A 25,446-nucleotide genomic window follows, 5' to 3' on the forward strand; every position below is an offset into this window, starting at 1 on the left:
AAAAAAAAATCATTTCACTTTTATTACTTCTTTTTTGTAATGTCTGCTAGCCAAAAAAACAAAAAACAAAAAACAAAAAAAAACACAAAAAACAAGGACACACCCAGAGCCAAACAAAGTTGGGTTTTTTGATGCATTTCATAAAAACATGCATCATGGGGGACCATGTGGTGTCCCAGGAAGGAGGTACTGTAAGGGACCTCAAGGAGTTGGGGTGGGTGATATGGTGGAGTGGGGGCTCCAAGAAGCAGCGCCGTGCTCTGGCTTGACTGCTGTCAGGAAGCAGAGATGATTCCACTCCTGGATCTCAATAGTTGTTACCCAGGAAGCAGGACAAACCATACGAGGTTAAAGTAGTGACTGGAAGAGAAGACGCCGTCTCTCGTGTTAGCCAGGTAGGGGATGTTGGATCGTTTTTGTGGTTCGAATGCGCTCCTGTTTTTGTCTGAGCAGACCTGATCACCAGCGCCGTTGTTTTTGTCTTGGTCCAGCACAGACACAGGGTGACGTGGCCTGATGGTTCAGTGAAATCAGTGTTCGGTAGGGCCAGCTGCGAGGGCCAGGCCGGCCCCGCCTGCCAGGGGCTGCTCTCTTCTCACCATTCATCCATGTGCTTATCTCTCAAACACATAATACAGTGTGCTGTCTCTGTGACAGGCACTCAGTGATTTACAAGCCCAAGTTCATTTAATCAGATGCCACCCTAGAACCCTCCGTCACCTCAGGTGCCGTGTCACCCTTGTCCTGGCTTCTCTCCGCAGCCTCCTACGGGCTGGTATCTGTGTGCTCCATGAGGACGGGGCCTTCTGTTTTTTTGGCTGCGGTATCCTCATTGCCTGGAACCTAGCAGGTGCTCAAAAACTTTGTTGATGATGCTGACGTTTAATTAAAGAATGTGTTGTCTGTATGATACATACATGCCCGGCCAAATCGCACCTGGTCTCTTCCAGTAGAAATTTTCCAAAGCTCTGATTCCCAGGGCCACTGTTCTAAAAGACAATTCGCGGTACTCCCATCCACGCCACCCCCCATTATCCATCCATCCATCCACTCATCCATCCTTTCATCCACTTGCACATCCATCCACCTGAGCATCCATCCATCCATCCATCCATCCATGCACCCACCATCTATCCACCCATCCACCTGCACTAGTTTTTATTGGTTTGTACATAACTTATTCGAAAGTGAATATCTTTAGAAAGTTTCCCCCAAATAAGTTTTCCTTTCTTGTTTTTCCTTCTCCGTGTGTTCACTGGGCTGCTGTGTCAGGTGCTTTGCTAACTAACACCTGGCTGGGCCCGTGGGTCCGGGAGGCAACACTGGCGTCCTGAGCGCGAGGTCCCTCCGCCCAGGAAGTGCAGGAGACAGCCCGGCATAGGATGACCTGGGGCGGGGGGCTGTAGGGAGGGGAAGAGGACTTGGGTACCGCGAGCCACACCAGCCACCGCCGCGACTACAGGACAGGAGGGGGCGGTACCTGGAGGGAGTGATGGGGCGGGGCTGGGCAGGGCCTGGCAAGGGGTGACGTGACTGACGTGGCGCAGCGAGAGGGCACAGGCGGAAGGGGCGTGGCCAATACGGGTGAGGGGCGGGGCTAGGCGGCCTGTAGTTTAGATTGGGCGAGGCCTCCGAGGATAGCGCGGGTGGAGCCAGGTGAGTGAGGTGGAAGTCGGGAGGGACGTAACCTGGAAGGACAAAAAGGGGCGTGTAGGACCGAGCCCCGGGAGGTGGGAGGGATTCGGAGCCCAGGGCTGAGGGTGGGGACGGAACCCGAAGCGGGTAGTTTTTGGCACTTGGATTGTTGTACTTGATCCCTATAAGCATTCCTATAATCAAGCCATCTGGTCTCGCGGGCCCTTCGGGAGTCACTTGTCCGCACCTGTTCCGAGTTATAAGGCATCCGAGGTGTCCACGTGTAAATTTCTGTACCGACCTGCGCGCTACCCGCGCTCCCGGACGACGACATGGGGAAGGTCTGACACAAACTGTCCGGCCGTCGCCGAGACTGCGGGGCCTCAGGGGCTCCCAGGCCTCTGGCCCTTTCCTGCCTTCTGGATTGCTGGCTCCAAACCCATCTCCGCCCAGGCTGCGGGAACAGATGACAATTTGCCCCCAGTGACCCAAGTGATTAATATTTATCTACTGACACAAAGAAAGTACCACTTCCAGATAGCCCTATTCAGCTCACACAGGGATGCTTAAGATAGTGATCAAGCTAGTGTTAATTTGAAATACATATAAAAGAAATTATTTTTAATGTTAATTCATAGGATTCAAACCCATGCTAGATCTGTCGGGGTATATCAGATTTAAGGCTGTGAACTGCCCTGTCACTTATTGGGATACCCAAAACAAAAGGAATTGGTTTTATAGGGTATCCCTATATCAGATGTTAAACTCCACACTTTTATCATAAACTTTTTAAAGAAATTAAATCAGTATTATTTAGCAAATTCTGAGGCCCATTTCTGGATTTTATAATAGAAGATAAGTGTTGTCATAATTGTACTCTATGGCTCATAATCAAAAGTAAATGAAAATGGATGAATTTCACAGAACTACAGGGGGATATATTTTTGCTTTATTAAGGATTTTTATACTTGATATTTAGTTGTATTTTTGCACATTATTAATGTTTTTGAGTCATCACCTGGGAATAAAAAATTATTTTGAGAAATTGCTAAAAAAATTTGTCTGGTTTTGCTTTTTGGTAAAGGGCACTGTTGTACTGTATTGTAAGAATACATAACTTACAGAACATTCCCACTTACAAAATGCTGAAAAATATTTGTTCTTAATGTTCTGTACCATTCGATGGACTTTTGGCCACAGCTGCAAGTCAGTTAATGTTTATCCCTGTTGGGAAGACTTACATACACAATATTTCCCTGAACAAATGCACATCGATCTAATCTACAGCTTCTGGATAAAAAAAAAAAAAATGACAGTCTAACAATAGTGTGGCAATCAAAGAACAAAACTCAAATACACTTTGATGTGATTGTCATTGTGATTGTGCTGAAGATAGAGTTGGCTGTAGAAATCACTGCTGCACTGGACCTACACTTTATATTTTTATTTCAAGCACAGGGAAGGAATGCAGGGATTTCAGTAGCTCTCTTAGAATAAAAGGAAACCAAGGGGAAGAATCCAAAGATGGGAGCGTTCTGGAGAAAGAAATCGATTATGTACGTGATTATGTACAAGGAAGATGGATATTGCCTTATTGAGCTTTCCAATATTTTTCTTCTGAAGAGAAATATCCTCTGACTTAAAAAAAAAAACCTATTGACTGTTGTTGGCCATATCGTCGTTTTTATAACATGATACAACACATTTATTTCCCTTCTTTATTCTATTTTATCAGACTAAAACAACAATGACAAAAGCAAGTTTCCTCCAGTGTCCTTGATGTCGAAGTCTGCAATTCTGCCATGTTTTGAACTGGACTGGTAGCTCAGATTGGACTCAGATGAGGACTGTGGATTCCATTGTTTTGTTTTTGTTTTTAACATTTTTAATTTAATTTGAACTTAATCATGCAGGGAAATGTACACTTTTTGCTAAACAGTGATAATCATATAACCACCACCATGATCAAGATGCAGAATAATTCCGTTCACCCCCCAAAATTCCCTCATGCTGACCCTTTGTGGTCTGTGCCTCCCCCTACATCCCTACACACATCCCTGACGATGCCCCCTCCACCCCTAAAGTTTCGTCTTTGCATGAATATCATATAAATGGAATCATCATACAGTATGTAACCTTTTGAGGCTGGCTTCTTTCATTTAGCATAATGCATTTGAAATTTACCTGAATCAATATTTCAGTTCTTTTTATTCTTTATAGTCCATTTAGTGGTGTGTCACAATTTATCCATTCACCATTTGAAGGGCAGTCTCTGGCAATTATGAGTAATGCTGTGATACATGCCAGCATACAGATTCTGTATCACTTAAAAATTTTTTTCATTTGGTGGCACAAGAACAGACACTCAGATCGGTGGAACAGAATAGAGAACCCAGAAATGAACCCACAAACGTATGATCAACTCATCTTTGACGAAGCAGTAAAGAATATCCAATGGAATAAAGACAGTCTCTTCAGCAAGTGGTGCTGAGAAAACTGGACAGCGACATGCAGAAAAATGAACCTGGACCACTTTCTTACACCAGACACAAAAATAAACTCAAAATGGATTAAAAAAAGTTTCAGGGAGTAGGATTATGGGTTTTGGTGCTATTAGAAATGGTCCTGTCTGTGTAATTCCTTTTTTTTTAAATTTATTTATTAATTTTGAGAGACAGAGCAGGAGGGGCAGAAAGAGAGGGAGAGACAGACAGTCCCAAGCAGGTTCCACACTGTCAGCACGGAGCCCAATGCAGGCTTGATCTCATGAACTGTGAGATTCTGACCTGAGCCAAAATCAAGAGTCAGATGCCCAATTGACTGAGCCACCCGGGTACACCTGTAATTCCTATTTTTAATTGTTCACTGCTAGTACATAAAAATACACTTAATTTTTATATACTACTTCATATTCTGTGACCTAGCTAAATTTACTTCTTAGTTCTAGAAACTATCTTGTAGATTTCTTCTAAGCACTGCTTTACCTGGAATCCACAAACTTTAATGTGTTCTATATTTTATCATTCAGTTCAAAATATTTTCTGATTTTTCTCATGACTTCTTTGACTCATAGGTTTAGAAGTATCCTTTCTTATTTCACAATGTTTTGGTATATTCCAGATACCTTACTGTAATTGATTATTAGTTTCATTTCATTATAATTAGGAAATGTACTTTGCAAAATTTTAGTTATTTCAAGTTTGTTGATGTTTGTTTTATGATACCCCAAAATGGCCTATTTTGATGAATGTCCCATGTGCACCTAAAAAGATTGTGTATTCTATTGTTTTGGATGGAATGTTTTCCAAATCTCAATTAGATGAAGTTGATTTATAATGTTCAGGTTTTGTATATTTTGCTGATTTTCTGCACTAGAAATTATTGATTATTGAGAGAAGACTGCTGACATCTCCAGGAATAATGGTGAATTTTCTTCTTAATTCCATCATGATTTGCTCCATGAATTTTGAAGCTCTTTTGTTGTGCATGCACATTCAGGAATTGTATATCTTCTTGGCAAATTGAGTCTTTTATTATAATGTCCTTTTGGATCCCCTTTTTATTGTTTCTTTTTCTGAAATCTACTTTGTCTATATTAATATAGCCCCTCCAGTTTCTTTTGACTAGTATTTTCATAGTGTATCTCTTTTTATCTTTTTGCTCTTAACCTAAGTCATTATATTTGTTTAAATATAGAATATATTTGGGTCTTGTGTTTTTAATCTAATCTGAAAGTCTCTCTTTTAATCAGTGTGTTTAGACCATTTACATTTAGTGTAGTTATTGATATGGTTGACTTTAGGCCTCCCATTTTATATATTTTTTTTTTCTGTTCTCACTGGTTGTTTTTTGCTCCTCTGTTCCCCCTTTCGTACAGTCTTTTAAATTATTTTAATGTTTTTAGTACTTCATTTAAATATATCTATTCGTGTGTTTTTTTGTTCATTTCTCTTTGTATTATCTTATAGTGGTTGTTCTAGGGATTATGATATACATACCTAACTTCTCATGGTCTACTTAGGTTAATATTTTACCAATTCAAGTAAAATATACACACCTTGTAAGCATCTATGTCCTTTTACACCCTCTCTTATATTGTAGTTGTCCTATGTATTATACCTATATTCACTTAAAATTCTACCAGACAATGCTCTATTTTTTTCCTTTCAGCAGTATATGTATTTTAGAGAACTTAAGAAAATAGTCTATTATATTTAGTCAGATACATACCATTTCTATTGTTCTTTCTTCATTCCTAAAGGAACTCCTGAAGTACCAAGTTTCCTTGTGGCATCACTTGCCTCCAGCCTACAGAACCTCATTTTAGTATTTGTTTGTAAGCAGTTGTGCTGGCAACAAATTCTCTTAAGTCTTCCTTCATCTGAGAATGTCTTTGTTTTGCTGTCATTCCTAAAGAATATCTGCACTGAGTGTAGAATGTTGATCTGCTGTCTTTTGTCTTCCATAGGTTCTGATGAAGAATTCACAGTAATTCTGATTGTTCTCTGTACAAGGTGTCACTTTTCTCTGGCTGCTGTCAAGATCTTTCGTTTAACTTTGGTTTTCACCAGATTATTATGCCTAATGTTCCTTAAGTATACCCTGTTTGATGGCTCTTGAATCTGTAGATTTATATCTTTCACCAAACTTGTGAAGTTTTTGGTCATTATTTCTTCAAATATTTTTCCATACCAATATCTTTCTCTTCTCTTTCTGGACTTCCAATGGCACAAATATTAGATGTTTTGATGTTTGATGTTTCCAGAGGCTCTGTTCAATTGTTTTTAATTATCTTTCTGTTTTTCAAGTTAAATAATTTCCTTTAATTCATCTTCAAGTTTACTTCTTCCTCTGTCATCCACATTCTGTTTCCTTTCAGACATTGTAGTTTTCAATTCTAAAGTTTCCATTTCTGTTGTATAGTGTATTTTTTCTTTTTTTTTTTAAGTTTATTCATTTATTTTGAGAGAGAGAGAGATAGCAAACAGGGAAGGGGCAGAGAGAGGGAGAGAGAGAAACCCAAGCAGGCTCTGCTCTGTCAGCACAGAGCCCAATGCAGGGCTCAAACTCACAAATGGCAAGATCATGACCTGAGCTGAAACCAAGAGTCAGACACTCAATCGACTGAGCTACCCAGGCATCCCTGTATAGTTTTTTTTTTATTTTTCTGCTGAGAGCTTCTATCTTTCCATTCATTTGAAGTGTATTTACCTTTACCCCATGGAGCATAGTTATAATACATTAAAGCCTTCGTTAAATCCAATATCAGGGTCAACTCAGGATTTGTATCTGTTGATTTCTTTTCTCTTGAGAGTTGTTTACATTTTCCTGGATCTTCATATGCCGAACAGTGTTTGATTTTGATGCTTTTGTTGTGAGACTCTGTGTCCTGCTGAAATCCTCTGGAGAACACTGACTTGTTGTTTAGCATACAGTTACCTGGCTAGGTTCCTACCACAAGTTCTATTTTGCCTTCTGTGAATGGTGGTTCCAATGTCACTTAAGTTTTTAAAACCTTTGCTGTGTTCCTTAGTGTCTGTTTCATGCATGTAGCACTCAGAGATTAGCCTGGGGTGCAGGCAGCTGTTTATGTTTGTAGTTCAATTCTCAAAGTCTTTGCTATGTCGCTCTGAGTCTCTCCTGCACATGCACAGCCCAAGGGCAAGCTGCGGACCTGTGCCCATTCATATGTAGAATTAAGGGATCTCCTTTACCAGCTCCCTCCTCTCTGTAATTCCCGGAACACTCTCTGGCTCCCAGGGGCTCCTTTCTCAGTCCTATGGCCAGAAATCCAGACTTTCTCTCTGATTTTGTTATGCTCTCTGCCACCTTGTAGATATGAGACTGGGGTTGCTTTCAGGGCAAGGCCTGGAAAGAGAAAAGAGAGAGATAGAAAACAGATTCTCCCATACTCTCTGGTTTGTGAGGATTGCTTTTCCTGGTTCTCTGTCCCAAAAAAACAGAGCTGCAGAGTTTTATGACCAGGGCTGCCCTCAGGTCAAAGGCAGGAAAGAAAAGAGGAAAAACAATGAGAAACTTACCACTCCCCCCTCCATTTTCAAGTTTGATTTCCTTACCAGTCCACCTCTTTGTTTGCTCTTCACATTTCTCACGTAGTCGCTATTTGTACTTTGATTTCCTCCCTTCAAGATGGGTCATTTGTTAGGAGGACTTAATAGTCACGGGAGTGGAGGCTCTATCTGAATAATCGTGTTGGGCTGGAAATTGCTTTTTCTTCCCCTTTTCTTCATGATGTCTCCATGCCACATTTTGTGCAGATTCTCAAATAATAGCTTTTGCATTCAGAACACAAATGAGTAAGCCACACGTATACTCACCTCTTTTGCCCAGTTTGTAGACCAGATTAAGCTTCCTAGGAGGGGGTGCTCAAGAAGACACGTCCTCTGCACAAAAATTCATCTGTCGTGTACTTACCTTTACCCCATGGAGCATAGTTATAATACCCACATTAAAGCCTCTGGAGAAAGCATCTGTTGTTCTTTTTACCTTTGTGAGGTCAATCTCATGTTTATTTTGCATTCTGTACCTCCCTGTCTTGCTCGCCTACATAGACAGAGCAGGATAACTTAATCGGTGAACATCAAAATGTGTTTTAGAAAACAATATTTGCCTGCATTAGAATACAATTACATTACAACAGGAGATCCCTTTCCAGTAAATACAACTCCTGAGTTTACGTGAGGTCTGTATTAGTCTTTGTAGTAGCTTAGGGTTGGAGGGTCATTCCTGAGTTCTTCCTGTATGCAGGCCAGTTGTGTTAATTGTTTTTTAGAAGGTAAAATAGAGTCACTAGTTTGAAAATAAGAAATGTCGGGATATAGCTGAAGGATTCAGTGGTTTCTTTCCTGGTCATTGAGCCTGTAAGTTTCTAAGTATGAGTAGGTCTTACAGACCAATCAAAGAATGTTCCCCAACTTTACCTATGTCAGCATTTTTGTGCACACCTTTTATTTAAGATGCGCTAAAATTGACTCTGTTGTGCCTTATTCTCTTTCATCTCCTTTCCCACTTAATAATATGGCACCTATTAATAAAATATCATTATAACTAACCTAAGAAACATTATGTATTTAAATGTTACTTCTCTCTAAGAATCCTGATGTTGGTTTTGTTTGGATTGAGAATATAGAATTCAATATAGAATCACAGCACAAGTGCAGACTCTGAGGTCTGATGACTCTTGTGAATGGATGGGAGGTCCCACTCACCCACTAGGCAACACGGACAATTTCTTAATCTCTCTGTGCCACAGCCTGCTCATTTGCCAAAGGGGAATTGTAGTCATCCTTCTCACTGCAAGGATTAAGAGAGATGGTGTGAAAATGTGCTTGGCATGGTGCATGGTGTCGGCTCTTACTGTTGTCCTGTAGGTATGGAGACCGTCACCATCACCACTGTTGACTGACAGGCAGTGCTCTGGACGTGCTGGATGCTGGCGCCAACGTGCAGAATAAGACACACTCCCCACAGCGCTCCTGATGGGGAAGACAGACACACAAACAGGTCTTCACCATGCAGGGTAGCGAGTACAGTAAGAGAGAAATCCTCCCGGGAGTCCCAGGCAGCAGTGGGTTCATAGCCTTTATGTTCATAGCCTCGCTGGGTGTATTTTTGGGTAACATGGATTCCTGGCCTAGGACATAAAGTCTGAATAGAGTTAGTTCCCTACTAAGGAGAAATTGGAGAAGAGGGTAGGGACCAGCATGGGAATGGCATGATCAAAGATGAGATCAAGCACAATATGTTCAGTGAAGCTACTTGAGAGAAACTCTGGGGAAAGAGATCATATTATTAATAAAGTAAATGGTGGCCAGTTTCATCAAGAACTCTCTTTTCTTTGACCAAGTAGAGACCCATGATTCTTCACACATGCTACTGTTTTGACATTAAGAAGAACAAATAATGAGGGGCACCTGGGTGGCTCAGTTGGTTAAGCATCTGACTCTTGATTTCAGCTCAGATCATTATCTCACAGTTGTGGGACTGAGCCCCGTGTCAGGCTCTGCACTGAATGTGGAGCCTGTTTGGGCCTCTCTCTTCCTCTCTCTGTGCCCCTCTCCCCCATTCTCTCTCTCTCTCTCTCTCTCTCTCTCTCTCTCTCTCTCTCTCTCTAAAAGAAAAAAAAAGAACAAATAATGAAAGCAGGCTTTGCTGTAAAGCCTCCACAGAGCACTTAGTTTTTTTATGGGGTCTGTGGGGAGCAAAATAATTCTTTATTGTTCCCTTAAGAATTAGGACAGTTTTAAAACATGTCCACAAATTCTTTTATACTTTCCCATTGATAAATGGAGTATATGTGGCCTTCCCTCAAATCTGGCCTGGCCCTGTGTATTTATCATCTATGGCTGAGTAGCAAGTTATCCTAACACTTAGCAGCTTAAAACTGCAGACATTTATTATCTCAGTCTCTATTCATCAGGATTCTGGGAATGGCCTAAGTGGGTAGTTCTGGCTCAGGGTCTCAGGTTACAGTTATCAGCTGAAGCCTTGATCTCTGCTATATAGGCTGAATGTTTGTGTCTCCCCAAAATTCATGTACTGAAATCTAATCCCCAAAGTGATGGTATTTGGAGGTAGAGCCTGGAGGTGATTAGGTTGTGAGGATGAAACCCCCATGAATGGGATTAGAGACAAATCAAGAGACCTCTCTTGCCCTTCTGCCAGGTGAGGACACAGCAAGAAGATGGCCATCTCTGAAGAAACCAGACACCAAATCCACCAACACCTTGATCTTGGACTTCCTAATCTTCAGAACTCTGACAAATAAATGTTTGTTGTTCAAGCCACCCACTGTGTGGTCGTTTTGTTTTAGCAGCCCAAACAAACCGAGACAAGCCATGTCCAAAATAGCTGGCTCACGTGGCTATTGGCAGGTGACCTCAGTTTCTTACCATGTGGATCTGTCCATAGGGCTATCAAAGGGTCATCATGACATGGCAGCTGGCTTCAAGAATGGGGGTCGGTGGGTGTGGAAGGAGCTGCAGTGCCTCTTATTACCTAGTTTGGAGGTCACATATCTTCACTTCTGCCATGTTCTATTCATGTGTCATATGATAGTGATATATGTGATACGTGTGTCACTAAGTGCAGAGGAGGAGAATTGGGTTCCACCCTTGGAAGGGAGAATCAAAGAATTTGTAGGCATTTTTAAAAACCCCTACACCCTGTGACTTGCAACAAATATAATGCAAGGAATGGTACCGTGTGATATCTGAGGCTAGGTCATAAAAGGTGATGCAGCTTCTTAATGGTTCATCGGGACACTCACCTTTGGAGATGTGAGTCACCATGCTGGAAGTTGACCACCCTGAAGTCACCATGTTATGAGGAATCCCGGGGCACTTGGGAGGCCATGTGGAGGTGTTCTGGCTGACAGCCCAGCTGGGTCTCCACTAACTGCCAGCATCAATTGCCAGACATGTGAGTGAAGAAGCCTCCAGATGAGCCCAGCTCCCAGATAGCATATTAACTTCCAGCCATGGAATCTCCCAGGTAAAGGGCCAGGCTTGGTGGGGCAGAGACAAATCATCCCCATCTTAGTTTTTGATCCACAGAATCCATCCATAATCATATTAAAATGACTGTCTTATGCCATGACATTTTGGGGTTGTTACACAACATTAGTAACCGTAACATGGGTTAGTTTTCAATCCATACAGACTCACCCTCTGATGCGTGCCTAAAGGTTCCCTTTCCTATAGATTCTCTCCAGCTCTTTATCTGGTCCTTATTTCTTTGTCCTTTTGGATATCTCTAGAAAAGCATCTAAAATGATGACTGCAATAACTTCTACAATCCCTAAAAAGGAAATCTCACAAAAGCTGAGTTGTTCTACGTATAACAGGCTCAGAATGAATATTGCTGTCAGGCTCAAGTTTTATTAGATTCAGAAGTGGTTAAAAACTACACTCATCATCAGGGAAATGCAAATCAAAACCACAATGAGATGACACCTCACACCTGTCAAAATGGCTAAATAAAAAACACAAGTGTTGGCAAGAATGTGGAGAAAAAGGAACCCTTGCACACAATTGATGGGGATGCACACTGGTGCAGCCGCTGTGGAAGACAGTATGAAGGTTCTTCAAAAAATTAAAAATAGATGGGGCGCCTGGGTGGCTCAGTCGGTTAAGTATCCCACTTCGGCTCAGGTCATGATCTCACAGTTCGTGGGTTCGAGCCTCGTGTTGCTCTGTGCTGACAGCTCAGAGCCTGGAGCCTGCCTTGGATTCTGTGTCTCCCTCTCTCTCTGCCCCTCTCCCACTCACGCTCTGTCTCACTCTGTCTCTCAAAAATAAATAAATGTAATTTAAAAAATTTTTAAAAAATAGGGGTGCCTGGGTGGCTCAGTCCGTTGAGCACCCAACTTCGGCGCAGGTCATAATCTCGTGGTTTGTGAGTTCGAGCCCCACATCAGGCTCACTACTATCAGCGCAGAGCCTGCTTCATATCCTCTGTCTCCCTCTTTCTTTCTGCCCCTCCCCACTCGTGCTCTTTCTCTCAAAAATAAATAAATGTTAAAAAAAAATTAGAAGTACCTTATGATCCTGTAATCACACTTCTGGGTATTTACCCAAAGAATATGCAAACACTAATTTGAAAGGATACATGCACCCCTATGTTTATTGCAGAATTATGTTCCTAACCATAGGGAACAAACTGATGGTTCCTGGAGGGCCATCCGTTGGTGGGTGAGGGGGTGGGTGAGATAAGTAAAGGGGATTGAGTGCACCTGTTATGATGGGCACTGAGTAGTATATGGAAGTGTTGAATCACTATATTGTACACTTGAAACTTAACACTGTATGTTAATTAACTACACTGGAATAAAATTAAGAAGATAAGATCATAAGAACCAGTAGATAACCAGTAGAAAACTTAAGAAAACTTTAACCAGTAGAGAACACTAACCAGAACAGTTTCATTTCTTTCCATTAGCAAACCCACACACCACCCCCAGGAGTCCCAAACCCACCTATAACTATCATGTAGGTGAGAACTTAAGGAAAACAATTTGTAGCCACGGTGGGCTGCTCCCACCCTGAACACAGTTCTAACACAGCTGTTGAACATTCTACCTCCCAAGAAGAAGCTTCTTGGTTTGCTTTCCTAAAGATATGGAACGATCAATAGCCATCGTAGAGTTACGTGTTCTCATTAAAAGACGGGACTCCCTGACAAGCTGAGGGGAGCAGGTCCTGCCAGGTGGCAGAAGAAACCGATGGCTCACAAAAGAGCTATTAGTAGTTGCCAGATAATCAATGAAGTGTTGACATTAACCCTGAAGCAGAATTTCTCTTCCCCTTCAGTCTCCCTTCAGCTTCAGTTCTTAAGTCCATGCAGCCATTACATTACACACTCTTTTGTGACGTTTTTTTAATTGTCAGGGAAAAAAAATGGCAAAAATAAGTTCTCATTTGGCCGTTCTTGTAGGCTGTCAGCCTTTCTCTCTAGGTTGTCCCCTTTACTGCCAAGTAGCATGTGGTAGGATTTTGTCAGCATGACGTAAATCACTTGGCTCTTTTTCGCAGTTCTTAAGAGGCTCCATTATGGCATGAAGTGCCTGGACTTTTCCATTTGGGCCTCTCCCTGCAGACAGCACCCCTCAGTGAGCCTCTCTCCCACATAGCAGGGTGTTGGGATCCAGACAAACTCCTACGTTACCTTCGGACTCGGGCGCATTTGTGTGATCTGCAGGCGAAGGCAGACATCAAGGAAGCAGAAGGATGAGTTCTTCTAATACTGGATGCGATCACACACAGATCAAGTTTAAATCTTTATCACACACAGATCAAGTTTAAATCTTTATCTGCAACAATGAATCCATTATTAAAAAAAAAATACCGAAAATGTAAAAACAGATTAGAAGTGAATTGAGATACTCATGAGTGATTGTTCTTCAAAAATGAAGTCAGCCGGGTTGCTATTGTATGGCATTGACTTTCAGCTAAGCTCAGAGGGCAAAAACACCTACCACAGGAGCAGTTGGCTTCTCTTTCCAAAGCCCAAAACGCATCTGCGGAAGATGTTAAGAATTCTGGTCCTGACTCTGGCAGAAGTAGGCTAAGATTCTGGGGAATCATGCTAGGACACGAGCATATTAAAGGAATTCAAGGGCACCTGGCTGGCCCAGTAGGTGGAGCGTGTGACTCTTGATCTCGGGGTTGTAAGTGCAAGCCCCATGTTGGGTGAAGAGATTACTTAAAATCTTATCTAAAAAAAAAAAAAAGGAATTCAAAGGTTCACCCTTTGGGATCCCCCATCAACTGAAGACACTGAACACCCCCAGCTCCTGCATCCAGGCACTGCTTTGTCCAGCCCTACTTACAGTTGATCTTGAACCTTTATATCTGTGTTAATGATCCACATCTGTCTCTCTGACCCCCTTTTCCATTCTGTGGAATGGAAAACTGTGTCCCAGCCACGCGACTCATTTTCACATACGTGGCACTTTGCCCTGAAGTGCAACAATTCTAAAAGAGCACTTAGCAGCCTCAGCCTTCTCGGCCCAATCCGGCAGTCCGCCTCTGCCCGGCGGCCCTCACCCCCACACCAGCCTCAACCCCTCTGATGCATCATCTGTGAGTCACTGTTCTCCTTTATGGCCACTGTTCCTTCAATGACAAGGTCCGGGTAGCTTTTCCCACAAAGCGTCTGCACCCTTCTCATCATCCCTTCTTCATTTTCAGTGCCGTGTCCGCTTCAGGGTCTCCATTGTCTGCAGAAGCCAATGCAGGGATCTGGCTGCTGAAAATCCTCTGGGCATCTCATCCAAGACAGTGTCTAAGGTGAAGGAGGTGAAAGTGCTGTGCTCCTGCCTCCTCGGACCACATGTAATCTTTGAGATTTCCACCTAACTTATTTTTTTTAATGTTTATCTTTGAGAGAGAGAGAGAGAGAGAGAAGGAGCAGGGGAGAGGCAGAGAGAGAAGTAGACAGAGAGAATCCCAAGCAGGCTCTGTGCTGTCAGCACAGAGCCCGACGTGGGTCTCCATCTCACGAACCTCGAGATCATGACCTGAGCCCAAACCAAGAGTCGGACACTTAACCGACTGAGCCACCCAGGCTCCCTCCACTTAACTTCTGATAAACCGAATTGTGTGTCGGCGGTGACTAGGTGTCTGGAAACCATCTCGCCGAGGCAACTGTGAAGGTTGGAGGGACATAGGGGCTGTCTGCTAACATTCTGGGGGTTGTCCTATGGATACGGGCTAGGTCCATGAAGCTCTGGGGAGACTTCTGGAGTGGGAACCCCGCCCTCCCTCTGGCCAGCTGTGGGACCTTGGCCAAATTCTTTCTGCTTCTCAGTTCCCTTGTCGGCAGACTGGGGATAATGACAGCACTCACTTGCACGTGGGGATCAAAGGTGTTAGTAAGGTGAGGCATTCAACAAGTGTTAGTTATGATAATGATGGTGGGGGCAATGGGGTTTTAGATGGTGGGGATGATGGTGGGAGCCATGGGTCCAGTTCGTGAAATGTATAGGACGAGAGACTTCAACTCAATGTAAGATGATCCTTTCAATACAGCCTTTAAAAATAGAGCCCATCTCCCCAACCTCCCCACCTTTTAAGAGTTCAATGAAAATACCAACAAAAACCAACCACAAGACTACCTCTTTTAGGAAGCACCCTGAAAATCTGCCCCACATCTTTTTGGATCTCAGCTTCTTCACATACATAGCCCTTTCACTCTCCCACCTTGCCTGACTCCAGCCAACTGGAACTGGGTTTTCCTTTCAAGTAGACATCTGAATGTCCACCCTTGTCCCAAGGGCCATGCGGGCAGAGGAGCACCAATACCAGGCCAGAAGCTCTTCTGTCCTCATGATAAAATCTGGGAATATGGCTCCAAACTAGATCACGTTTCATGTGGTAATACCACCTCAAAGAATACATCCCAAGGAGATAATCAGAAAATATGCAAATATGTAGTTGCAACGATGATTCTGGAAGCATTCAAATGATGAGGTATATTATTGACAGAGAAAGATACAACATATTGTCAAAAGAGTAGATGCTGCTTAAAAAACACATGTATACCTTAAAAAGTTGCATGTACACCTGCCCTGTGATCCAGCCATTCTGTTTGTAGGCGTTTACTCAAAAGAAAACATATGTCCACAGAAGGACTTGTACACAAATGTTCACAGTAGCTTTATTTGTAATAACCAAAGGCCGGGAAACACCCCAATGTCCGTTAACAGGAGGACAGAGAAATGGCAGTATATTGATACAATGGGGTACTGTCCAGCCAGATAGAGGAAGGAACTATTGATAGATGTGGGAACATGGATGAAGCTCCAAATCTTCGCGCTGAGTGGAAGAAGGCAGGCAAAAAAAAAAAAAAAAAAAAAAAAAAAAGAATACATATTATATTGTTCTGTTTATATAAATTCTAGAAAATTCAGACTGCTCTGACAGCGAGTAGGTCAGTGGTTGCCCGGGGATGGGGTGGTGGTGGAGGAGGGTGAACTACAGAGGGATTCAGGGAACCCTCTGGAGTGACGGATGATATGTCCGTGGACCAGGTTACGATGGTGGCTCCACGTGCACGTACCCTGCCAGCTCTCTGCCTGGCGAACATTCACTCATCCTTTGCTTCGTCTAGGAGACCTTCCCAAAAGCCTTCCTCGAGCCCTTACCTCACTGTGAAATAGGTGCACATCTGCTCACCTGTCACACTCTGTCGTCGTTGTCAGTGTATGAGTTTCCTGTTGTTGCTGTAATAACTACCACAAGCTTAGTGGCTTAACACGGACTTACAATCTTAGGGCTCTGGAGGGCACATGTCCGAAATGGTTCTCACCCGGGCTAACATCAACGTGTCAGTAGGGCTACATTCCTTTTGGAGTCTCTAGGGGAGGATCTGTTCCCTGCCCTTTGCAGTTTCCAAGGGCCACCTGCACTCCGTAGGCCCTGGTCAACTTCCTCCATGTCGATGGGGTTTCCGGGTCTCTTCCTCACTCTGACATTGGCTGTCCCACATCTTTTTTTCACTTATAAAGACCCCACAATTACATCGGGCTACCCCAACCCAAGATAACTCCCCATCTCAAGATCCTTAACTTAGCAAAGTTAACTTGGCAAAGTCTCTTTCGTCATGCAAAGTCACGTGGCCGCCGGTTCTGGGGAACAGAATATGGGCATCTTCACGGGCCACTTTTCAGCCCACCGTATTCAGCTTGTCTTGTGAAATCTCAGAGCAGAGACCTTACCTGTCTTCACATTCCTTAGGTCCCAACACCATGAGTTGAGCACGTTTTTTCAGGGCTGAACAAATTGATAAACGCATGAGATTTGAATGCCGATACTGTGGCCACTTAATTACTCTTCCTCTCTTTTGACTACTTTGTCAGGGTTTTGCAATCCTTGAAGACAGAGCACTGGCTCATAGCAGAAACCAAAAAGTGAGAGCTGGGAGTTAAACACTTCCAGAAATGCCATTTTTGCAAGCACAGGTGGTAGGTGACATAGCGGGGACCCCAACAGCATCACCGAGTGTGAACACAAACGTCTCGTGAGGGGTCTGAGGCCATGAGCTGCTTGGAACGAAAGAAAAAAAACCCACAATTATTCACCCCCATGCTGCAGTTGGGAAATTAGTATTTCTTGTCTGAAGCCCATAGGAGTGAGTCAGAGGCAGGGGTAGAGAGAAAACTTGGGTACGGCCACTGAGACACATCGTGGACTCTTTCCTCCACTGACTGTTGCTTGGTCACTCCGTGGCCACCGTAACAAATGGAGGTCTTTGAACCCTCCACATTGACTGGTCGTGCGGGGGGTGCACCTCTTCTCAGATTTCTCAGGGCAAAGGCTGGGGGAGGAAGACAGGGTGTCCTGCCAGGGCGGTAGGGGACAGGCAGCATGCAGTTCAAAGGCACAGGTGCCTCTGAAACCACTAACAAAGGAAAGACTAGTGGAGTGCCTGGGTGGCTCGTCAGTTAAGCGTCTGACTTCAGCTCAGGTCATGATCTCACGGTTGGTGGGTTCGAGCCCCACGTTGGGCTCTGTGCTGACAGCTCGGAGCCTGGAGCCTGCTTCGGATTCTGTGTCTCTTCCCGTGCCCCTCCCCGCCTGTGCCCTGTCTCTTTCTCTCTCAAAAATTAATTAATTTTTAAAAAGTTTTTTTAAAAAAGGAAAGACTGGAGCATGCAGAGATTCCTCAGGACCACAGGAACATTCTCCAAGAGTGGATTTGAATTGTGTACCTCGTATCCCTTTATTTTCACCTTTTGGGAATGTTAAAATTACGTGTTTGGTTCATGAATATTGAACCCAGCTCTCACTGTGCCCTGAACCCCTTACAAACATTAACTCATGCATCCTCGTGATAGCCCCTGAGCCCCTCTGGGTGAGGCCATGGCCACAGTGAGGTGAAGGGACGGGCCTGGTTCTCCCAGGAAGGACAGAGCAGTCGGGCTTCAGAAACTTGTTCTTGACCCGCTGCTCTGCTGGACCCTGAAATGCCAATTCTAGGAACGGTGACGACCAGACCCATGGGAAACAACTCATTCAGAGACTACCACTGAGTGCCAACGTGGAAAATTGGGTGTTTGGTGCCATTTTGCTGAATCTTACTGTGCGAGTCCAGAGATGAATGTCCAGGAACCATGTAGCTGATTTTGCTCTGTTGAGATGTTCAGTGAACAGAGCCCCCCGTTGTTTCATTCCTGGGCGGCCCATGGTACCTGCAAAGCCCTACCTACCTGTGAGGCGAGAATGTCCGTGGGAGAACCCCCAAATCGGGGAGCTGGGCGTGGGAGCAGGATGCTGACCCCGTGGGAGAAGTGGCCATCGAAGCAATAGAATCGGCCCTAATACAGGTGAGGTCCTATTTCACTGGACACTAGCAGCTTGTCTAAGTTCTTCTGTTCTTACAAACTTGATTTTATCAGAAAGTGGGGCTGTGGCTGAGATTTATGAATCTTTACTTTCTGTTTAAACTTCTTCATGGCAGTGTGCTGTTGTACAAGATCTGACCTGCAGCAAATTAATTTTTAAAAAGCTAACATTCGGGACACCTGGATAGCTCAGTCGATTAAGTGTCCAACTCTGGCTCAGGTCATGATCTCATGGTTTGTGAGTTCGAGCCTCGCATCGGGCTCTGTGCTGACAGCTCGGAGCCTGGAGCCTGGAGCCTGCTTCAGATTCTGTGTCTCCCTCTCTCTCTGCCCCTCCCCGACTTGTGCTCTGTCTCTACCAAAAATAAATAAATGTAAAAGAAAATTAAATAAAAAAAGCTAACATTTGCAATTAAAAAATTTCTGTGGCTAAGGTGCCTGAGTGGCTCAGTTAAGCGTCCAACTCTGGATTTCGGCTCAGGTTGTGATCTCACAGTTCATGAGATCGAGCCCCACATCAGGCTCTGAGCTGACAGCGTGGATCCTGCTTGGAATTCTCTGCCTTCCTCTCTCTCTTTCCCTCCAGAGTGCTCTCTCTCTCCTTCTCTCTCTCTCTCAAAAAATAAATCAACTTAAAAAAAATTCTGTGGGCATTGCAGAGCAAATAGGTTTCAAAGCAAAAAGGGAAGATGTGACTTACAGATTAACAATTATCCTTGTTCAGACAACCTTTCCAAAACCTTTTAATAATTCTGAAATTGTTTAGAAAGATATTCAAATGTCTGGGGAGCTGAAAGAAACAAAAATGCAGGAAAGAAACGTTTTCAAGTTCCACCTTCAACAACAAATGTATGAAGAAACCTCAATCACTTTCTCCAAACCTTAATCACATCTACAAACTATATCCTCACTTTTATTCCTTCCTCATTCCAAAAAGGGTGTGTGTTTGAATGCAAATTTTCTTCTCCTGGTGACTAATGTCCTACTCTGCCGCATTCTTTAGGGTAGGGTAAGTAATGAAGCTCACTGACCCTTCTGTAGGTTTACTTTTCTGGAACGTACCAGCAACTAGTCCTGGGACACCTGCTGTGTGCCCAGGTGCTGTGCTGGGTGCAGGGCTCTCTCAGCCATGAGCAGGACGGCCGTTCAGAGGGCTTGGAGGTGCAGAAGGAACCCAGCCAGTCTAGATGAGAAGTACATGGACCAGCATCAGGGGACCCTTCCGGAGGGGCGTTAGGCTTTACAAAACCAGAGAAAGAGACTGATAGTCGTGAGGTTTAAGGAGATCCTTCCGTGAAAAGAAAAGAAAGAGAAGGGAAGGAAGACGTGGATCATGCTTGTTTGATCACTAGCTGACTCAGGAGAGAATGGAATGAAAGAGAAACATTCTCTTGAAAATGAGTAACACGGCCCCAATGCCCAGAAGAGCTGAGCTGATGCGTGTTGTAGCTGGAAGCCACCTGGCTAGGGGCACCCTCCTTCTTGGTCCTGAGACACACCTGGAAGAGCGCGGACAGTGATCCGGACACCTGCTCCCGGACTCTCAGGGGTCAAGCCCTCCAGGGCCAACCTTCTCTTGCTCTTGGCAGCACAAGGTAAGAAAGACGACCCTCCCCCTTGGCTTCTCTATCATGATTTGCTCCTCGCCCTGTGCCTTTCAGCCCCAGGAAGTTGTCTGGGACAATGACCTCGTTGCCCTTGAATCCATGGCACACGCAGGTTGCAATCCAGCGGTGGAATCTACAGTAACAGGTCTAGACGCTCCTATGGGGTCTTTGCCGCATTCACTGGGGGTGGCGGAGGGGAAATCACAGAGAACGGAAAGTCAATAGGGGCGCCTGGGTGGCTCAGTCGATTAAGTGTCTGACTTTGGCTCAGGTCGTCATCTCACAGTTCATGAGTTTGAGCCCCGCATCAGGCTTCCAGAGCCTGCTTTGGATTCTCTCCCTCCCTCTCTCTCTCTGCCCTCCCCCCACTTGCATTCTCTCTCTCTCTCTCCCTCTCTCTCTCAATAAGTAAACATTAAAAAAAAAAAGAGAGAAACAAAGTCAATAGAATATGTGGAAAGTTTACAGGAAGAAGTTTTTCAGATCACTGAGAAATAGAAGGAAAGAAAATATGCCACTCTTCAGACCTGGAAATTGTTTTTAATCTTTTATTGATTTTTTTTTTTTGCCTCCTCTTTGTTTTCTATCATTATAAGTGGCCAGATAGTTAACCTCTGTTTTCATCATCAGCTTTGTGCAGAAAGAAAATGCACCATTCCGGGCATCAGTTAAAAGTGGCCCTACCTCGAATGCCTGAAGCAGCTGTCCTCTTCTTAAGGCCATCCCCTTTGCCCCCAGTGACAGTGCCTTGGAGCTGGGTGTTCCGTGCAGGAAATTCACAGGATAAACACCGGTGGCTGAGGGAAGGTGAGGAAAAACACGGTGCTGCTTTAGAATCAATAACCTGTCAACTATTAATTTAAAGGTAACTATCATTTGAAAAATAGTCCTTCATCATCAGAGCCAAACAAAGGCCGCGTTGCTCAGTCTTCATTTCTTAATCAAGAATTGTTAAGAGTTCATTAAAGAATGTCATGTTGTAACTGGAATAAAGGAGGCAAACCTACCGAATCAGTGTTTGATATGCTAAATTTCAGAAGCAACATTGCTGTTGTTTTTTAAGTCAGCACTTGAGTTAAATAAGCGTCTGTGTTTCTGTCATCCAGACAAGAGAGTGGGTGTGGGGGAGCAAATGCCACTTTCCCTATTTCAGTTCATTATGGAAACGTTTTCCAAGGGAAGTATCACAAATGCGCTGAATTGAATTTTTTTCTAGGCTTTATGTGGACTTAGAGTGTTAAGGCCCAAAACCTGTGTTTTCACCTCATCTGTAATTAGATACTTGAGTTTTGGAAAAATTTTTTTTGAGCAGGGAGGGAGAGGGGGTTGGGGGAAGAGAGAGAATCCCAAGCAGGCTCCATGCTCAGCAGAACCCAACTTGGAGCTCAATCCCATGACCCTGGGATCATGACCTGAGCCAACATCAAGAGTCGGACATTCAACTAATGAGCCACCCAGGGGCCCTGATACTTGAGTTTTCAAGAGTGACATTGCAGATAAGGGGGGACAGGTTGGTTATCCAGGCAGAAGAAATGGAGTAGAATCCCTACCTCACCCCAAACATTTACAAAAATCACTTCTAGATGGATTTATTAAAACAGAGGGAAAAAGGTCATCAAATTAAGCCCTAAACCCAGATGACTTTACTGTTCACAGTAGTCTCTTATGACATGGCCAAGCTCCATCCTGCATAGATTACTTTACTTGCTGTGTGGAACCTGGGTGGGAGGCAGGTTGCTGGGAGGCAGCTGCAATGGTCCAGGCAAAAAGTGCTGAAGGCATGAATTAGGATAGTGGCAGTGGCAGCTGGGATCAAAAGGTGGGACTGGATTCTGGAAATATACACTGAGATGTATGGGTTAGTTAAATGCAGATGGTGAAAAAGACAATCTAAGGATACTAATCTGTTTTCTGCCGTGGGAGAGGAAATGAGAAGGGCTGGTTTATGGAGGAAGGTGATATTAACTAAAAAAGCTGCCATTCATCGAGGTGTTCTATGGATCAGGTACTGTGCCGCATGATATATACAATCTGAGTGAATATATAAACTCACTAAAGCCTCAGGAAATGTGGGTAAGGCAGATGTTCTCGTCTTCATTTTATAAATGAGGAAACAGACCTGGAGAGGTTAATCCAGTGCCGTCAAACCCCAAGCAAGGAGTGTCGATCGTTTTGGAATATCTCGAGTTTGAGATGTCTGTGAGAATCCATGCGGACTCGTCCAGCAGATAATTGAGCGCATGAGGCTGAGCCCTGGGTTAGGTCGGGGAAAGGATTCCAGGCAGAAGGAAGAGCAAATTCAAATGCCCTAAAGCAGGAAAGAGTTTCTTATTTCCAGTCCATGAGCAAATATTTTCTTTCTTGTGGTGAGTCATGCATAGTCATCGGACTACTGGGTTACTAGGAAACAGCATCCCTAATTAGGTACCTACTTCATTCTCTTTAACTTGGAGGCATGTTATTCTTTGAGGGTAACAGACTCTGGCAACTAGCTCCACGATCTCAGACAAGTTGCCGAACTTCTTAGGCCATCCTTCTTCCCATCCACGGAAGGAGAGGCTGAAATTTTACATCCTCTTGGTCCGTTTCCCGCCCAGCTCTTTTCTCTCTCTGATCCCTGGCCAGCCGCCTGCACCGAGTGGTGTTTACTGCCCTCTTGTGGCAGAGGGGTCTTGTTCTTTGCAGTGTATTGTATGACGTAAAGACTTCTAATGAAACCTAAAAGATCGAATTTTGCAAGAGTAAAGGCCTGCACATATGTGTTATTGTGTTTACATTTGATTATCAGGTTTGCTAAGAGCAATGGGAGAGGAGGGATGAAGGAGGAAGAGAAAGAGGAAGGAAGAGAGGAAGGGAGGGAGAGAAGGGACAGAGGGAGGAAAGGAAGGAGGAAGGAGGGGAGGAGAGAAGGGAGGGAGAGAAGGGACGGAGGGAGGAAAGGAAGGAGGGGAGGAGAGAAGAAAGGGAAGGAGGAAGGAAGGAAAGGGAGGAAGACAAAGGAAAAAGGAATAAAGAAGCTACCAGCTTTTAGGTTCTGAGCCAGGCCTCCAAATAGTTACCTTGTTTCTCCTTGACTAGTAGTAGCTCAAATTTGGGATTTGACAAGTGAGCTTCATGTGTGTAACTACCCATTTGATGTACTTTTCATAACGAAGATTAGGTGAAAGATTTTTTTTTCCCCCACAACTGCCGAAGTTAGAATTCTAGAGTTTTGAGATTTCTAAAATTCAGATCATAGAATAAATTTTTTTTCTGGATTATATTTGAATCTGTTTATTATTGACTTTAGGATATTTTAGTTTGTATTTTACACATGGTATTTAAGGAACGTGACAAATAAATAAATATGGTAGCCAGTGTTAGCTTTTTGGGATGAAGCTGAAACAGTGATTGAAAGTTGACGAAAGGAAGCAGACCTCTGACCGTTCTCGGTGTCAAGAAATCAGGTTGCACAAGAGAAAAGCTCATGTGGCACACGCTTCTAGAAAAGGAGAGAGCCCGCAGGTGGCAGGGAGCAGCCGAATTTGGAGCCAGTTCAGCCCTGTCCACGTGGTGGCCTCTGAGTCAGACCTTGGGCCGGGAAGCGAAGCAGTCATCTGAAATCAACTTCTACAAATCATGCTGGAAACGTTGTGTTTGAGATATCTGTAAAATCTGGAAGAGTTTTTTTTTCACTTTTTAATTAAGTTTTCATTTTAATTCCAGTATAGTTAACAGAGTGTTACATTAGCTTCACGTGCGCAGTATAGGGACTCACCAATTCTATGCGTCACCTGGTGCTCCTCACAAGTGCCCGCCTTAATCCCCATCCCCATTTCCCCACCCCCGCCCTCCTCCCCTCTGGTGACCATCAGTGTGTTCTCCGGAACTAAGAGTCTGCTCAGGGGCGCCTGGGTGGCTCAGTCGGTTGAGCCTCTGACTTCAGCTCAGATCATGATCCCACAGTTCATGAGTTCAAGCCCTGTGTCAGGCTCGAACTGACAGCTTAGAGCCTGGAACCTGCTTTGAATTCTATGTCTGCCCCTCCCCTGCTGATGTTCTCTCTCTCTCTCAAAAATAAATAAGCTTAAAAAAAAATTAAAAAGAGTCTGTTTCTTGGCTTACCTCTCTAACTCTTACTTATTTTTGAGACAGAGAGAGAGAGAGTGTGATCAGGGGAGAGGCAGAGAGAGAGGGAGACACAGAATCCAAAGCAGGCTCCAAGCTGTCAGCACAGAGCCTGATGCAGGGCTCGAACTCACAGACTGAGAGATCATGACCTGGACCAAAGTCGGACACTTAACCGACTGAGCCACCCAGGCACCCCAGTCTCCCTCTCCCCTCTCTCCTCCCCCTCCTCCCTTTCCCTCTCCCCTCCCCCTCCCTCTCCCTCTCTTTTTAATCCTTGCTTGTTTTGTTTCAATTCCACGTGAGTGAAACCACGTGGTATTTGTCTTTCTCTGACTGACTGACTTCATTTACATCATACTCTCTAGCTCCATCCGTGTTGTTGCAATAGCAAGATTTCGTTCCTTTGGATGGCTAATATTCCATTGTGTGTGTGTGTGTGTGTGCACGCACGTGCGTGCTTATCACATCTTCTTTATCCATTCATCAATGGACACTTGGGGTTCTTCCCCGATTTGGCTATTAGAAATAATGCTGCTCTAAACATGGGTCCATATATCCCTTTGAATTAGTGTTTTTGTATTCTTTGGGTAACTATCCAGTAGTGCAATTACTGGATTGTAAAGTAGTTCTATTTTTACTTTTTGAGGAACCTCTATACTGTTTAAATCTGGAAGGTTTTTAAACTGCCTGTGTACCCTCTAACTGGCCATACATGGAGTATATGAGGCAAATCGAAAATCCCAGGTCAGTGAGCTTTGCTCTTTCCTTCACTGCACGAAAGGATCCTTGGAGAATGTTATATAATAAGAGTGCAACCGCGAAAATAAATCTGTTTAAAATCTTAATCAGATTATAATTGGCCTCCGATTTCCTGCTGGAAATTGTCAGGAATCACCAAAAGTTTAATCAGGCAGATAAATCTCTTTTTCCCTTGCAGTGTTCCTTAAGATGAAATGTCAGGTCTTCCCCTGCCTCTGTTTTAAAGGAGACAGGCAATATATTTAGGAAGCATTTATTAAGCACATACTATATACTACATAGGAATTGAGGATTCAGAGAATGAGTAAGCCACACTTCCTCTCTCAAGGGTTTTACAGCCAGGCAGGAAGACAGACGGATGGATGGATGGATGGATGGACACGGGGCCAATATGCATACAGCGGGAGGCCCAGGGAAGGAGGGGTCTATGGAGGGAGGTCGGACTCACAGAAGGAGGCTGCTTTGGCAGAT

At 44.0% G+C, this 25,446-nt stretch overlaps 1 long non-coding RNA gene across 1 annotated transcript; it reads left to right on the forward strand.

Annotated features, from left to right (window-relative positions):
- Positions 1-77: 77 nt before the first annotated feature.
- On the forward strand, positions 78-11,456 carry LOC113599559 (uncharacterized). The gene is made up of 3 exons (XR_003420469.2): positions 78-1,656; positions 3,371-9,159; positions 10,321-11,456. It is a non-coding gene; the product is annotated as an uncharacterized LOC113599559 (long non-coding RNA).
- The last annotated feature ends 13,990 nt before the right edge of the window (positions 11,457-25,446 follow it).

The sequence above is a fragment of the Acinonyx jubatus genome, chromosome C1 (assembly GCF_027475565.1).
Source record: "Acinonyx jubatus isolate Ajub_Pintada_27869175 chromosome C1, VMU_Ajub_asm_v1.0, whole genome shotgun sequence".
Taxonomy (NCBI): Eukaryota; Metazoa; Chordata; class Mammalia; order Carnivora; family Felidae; genus Acinonyx; species Acinonyx jubatus.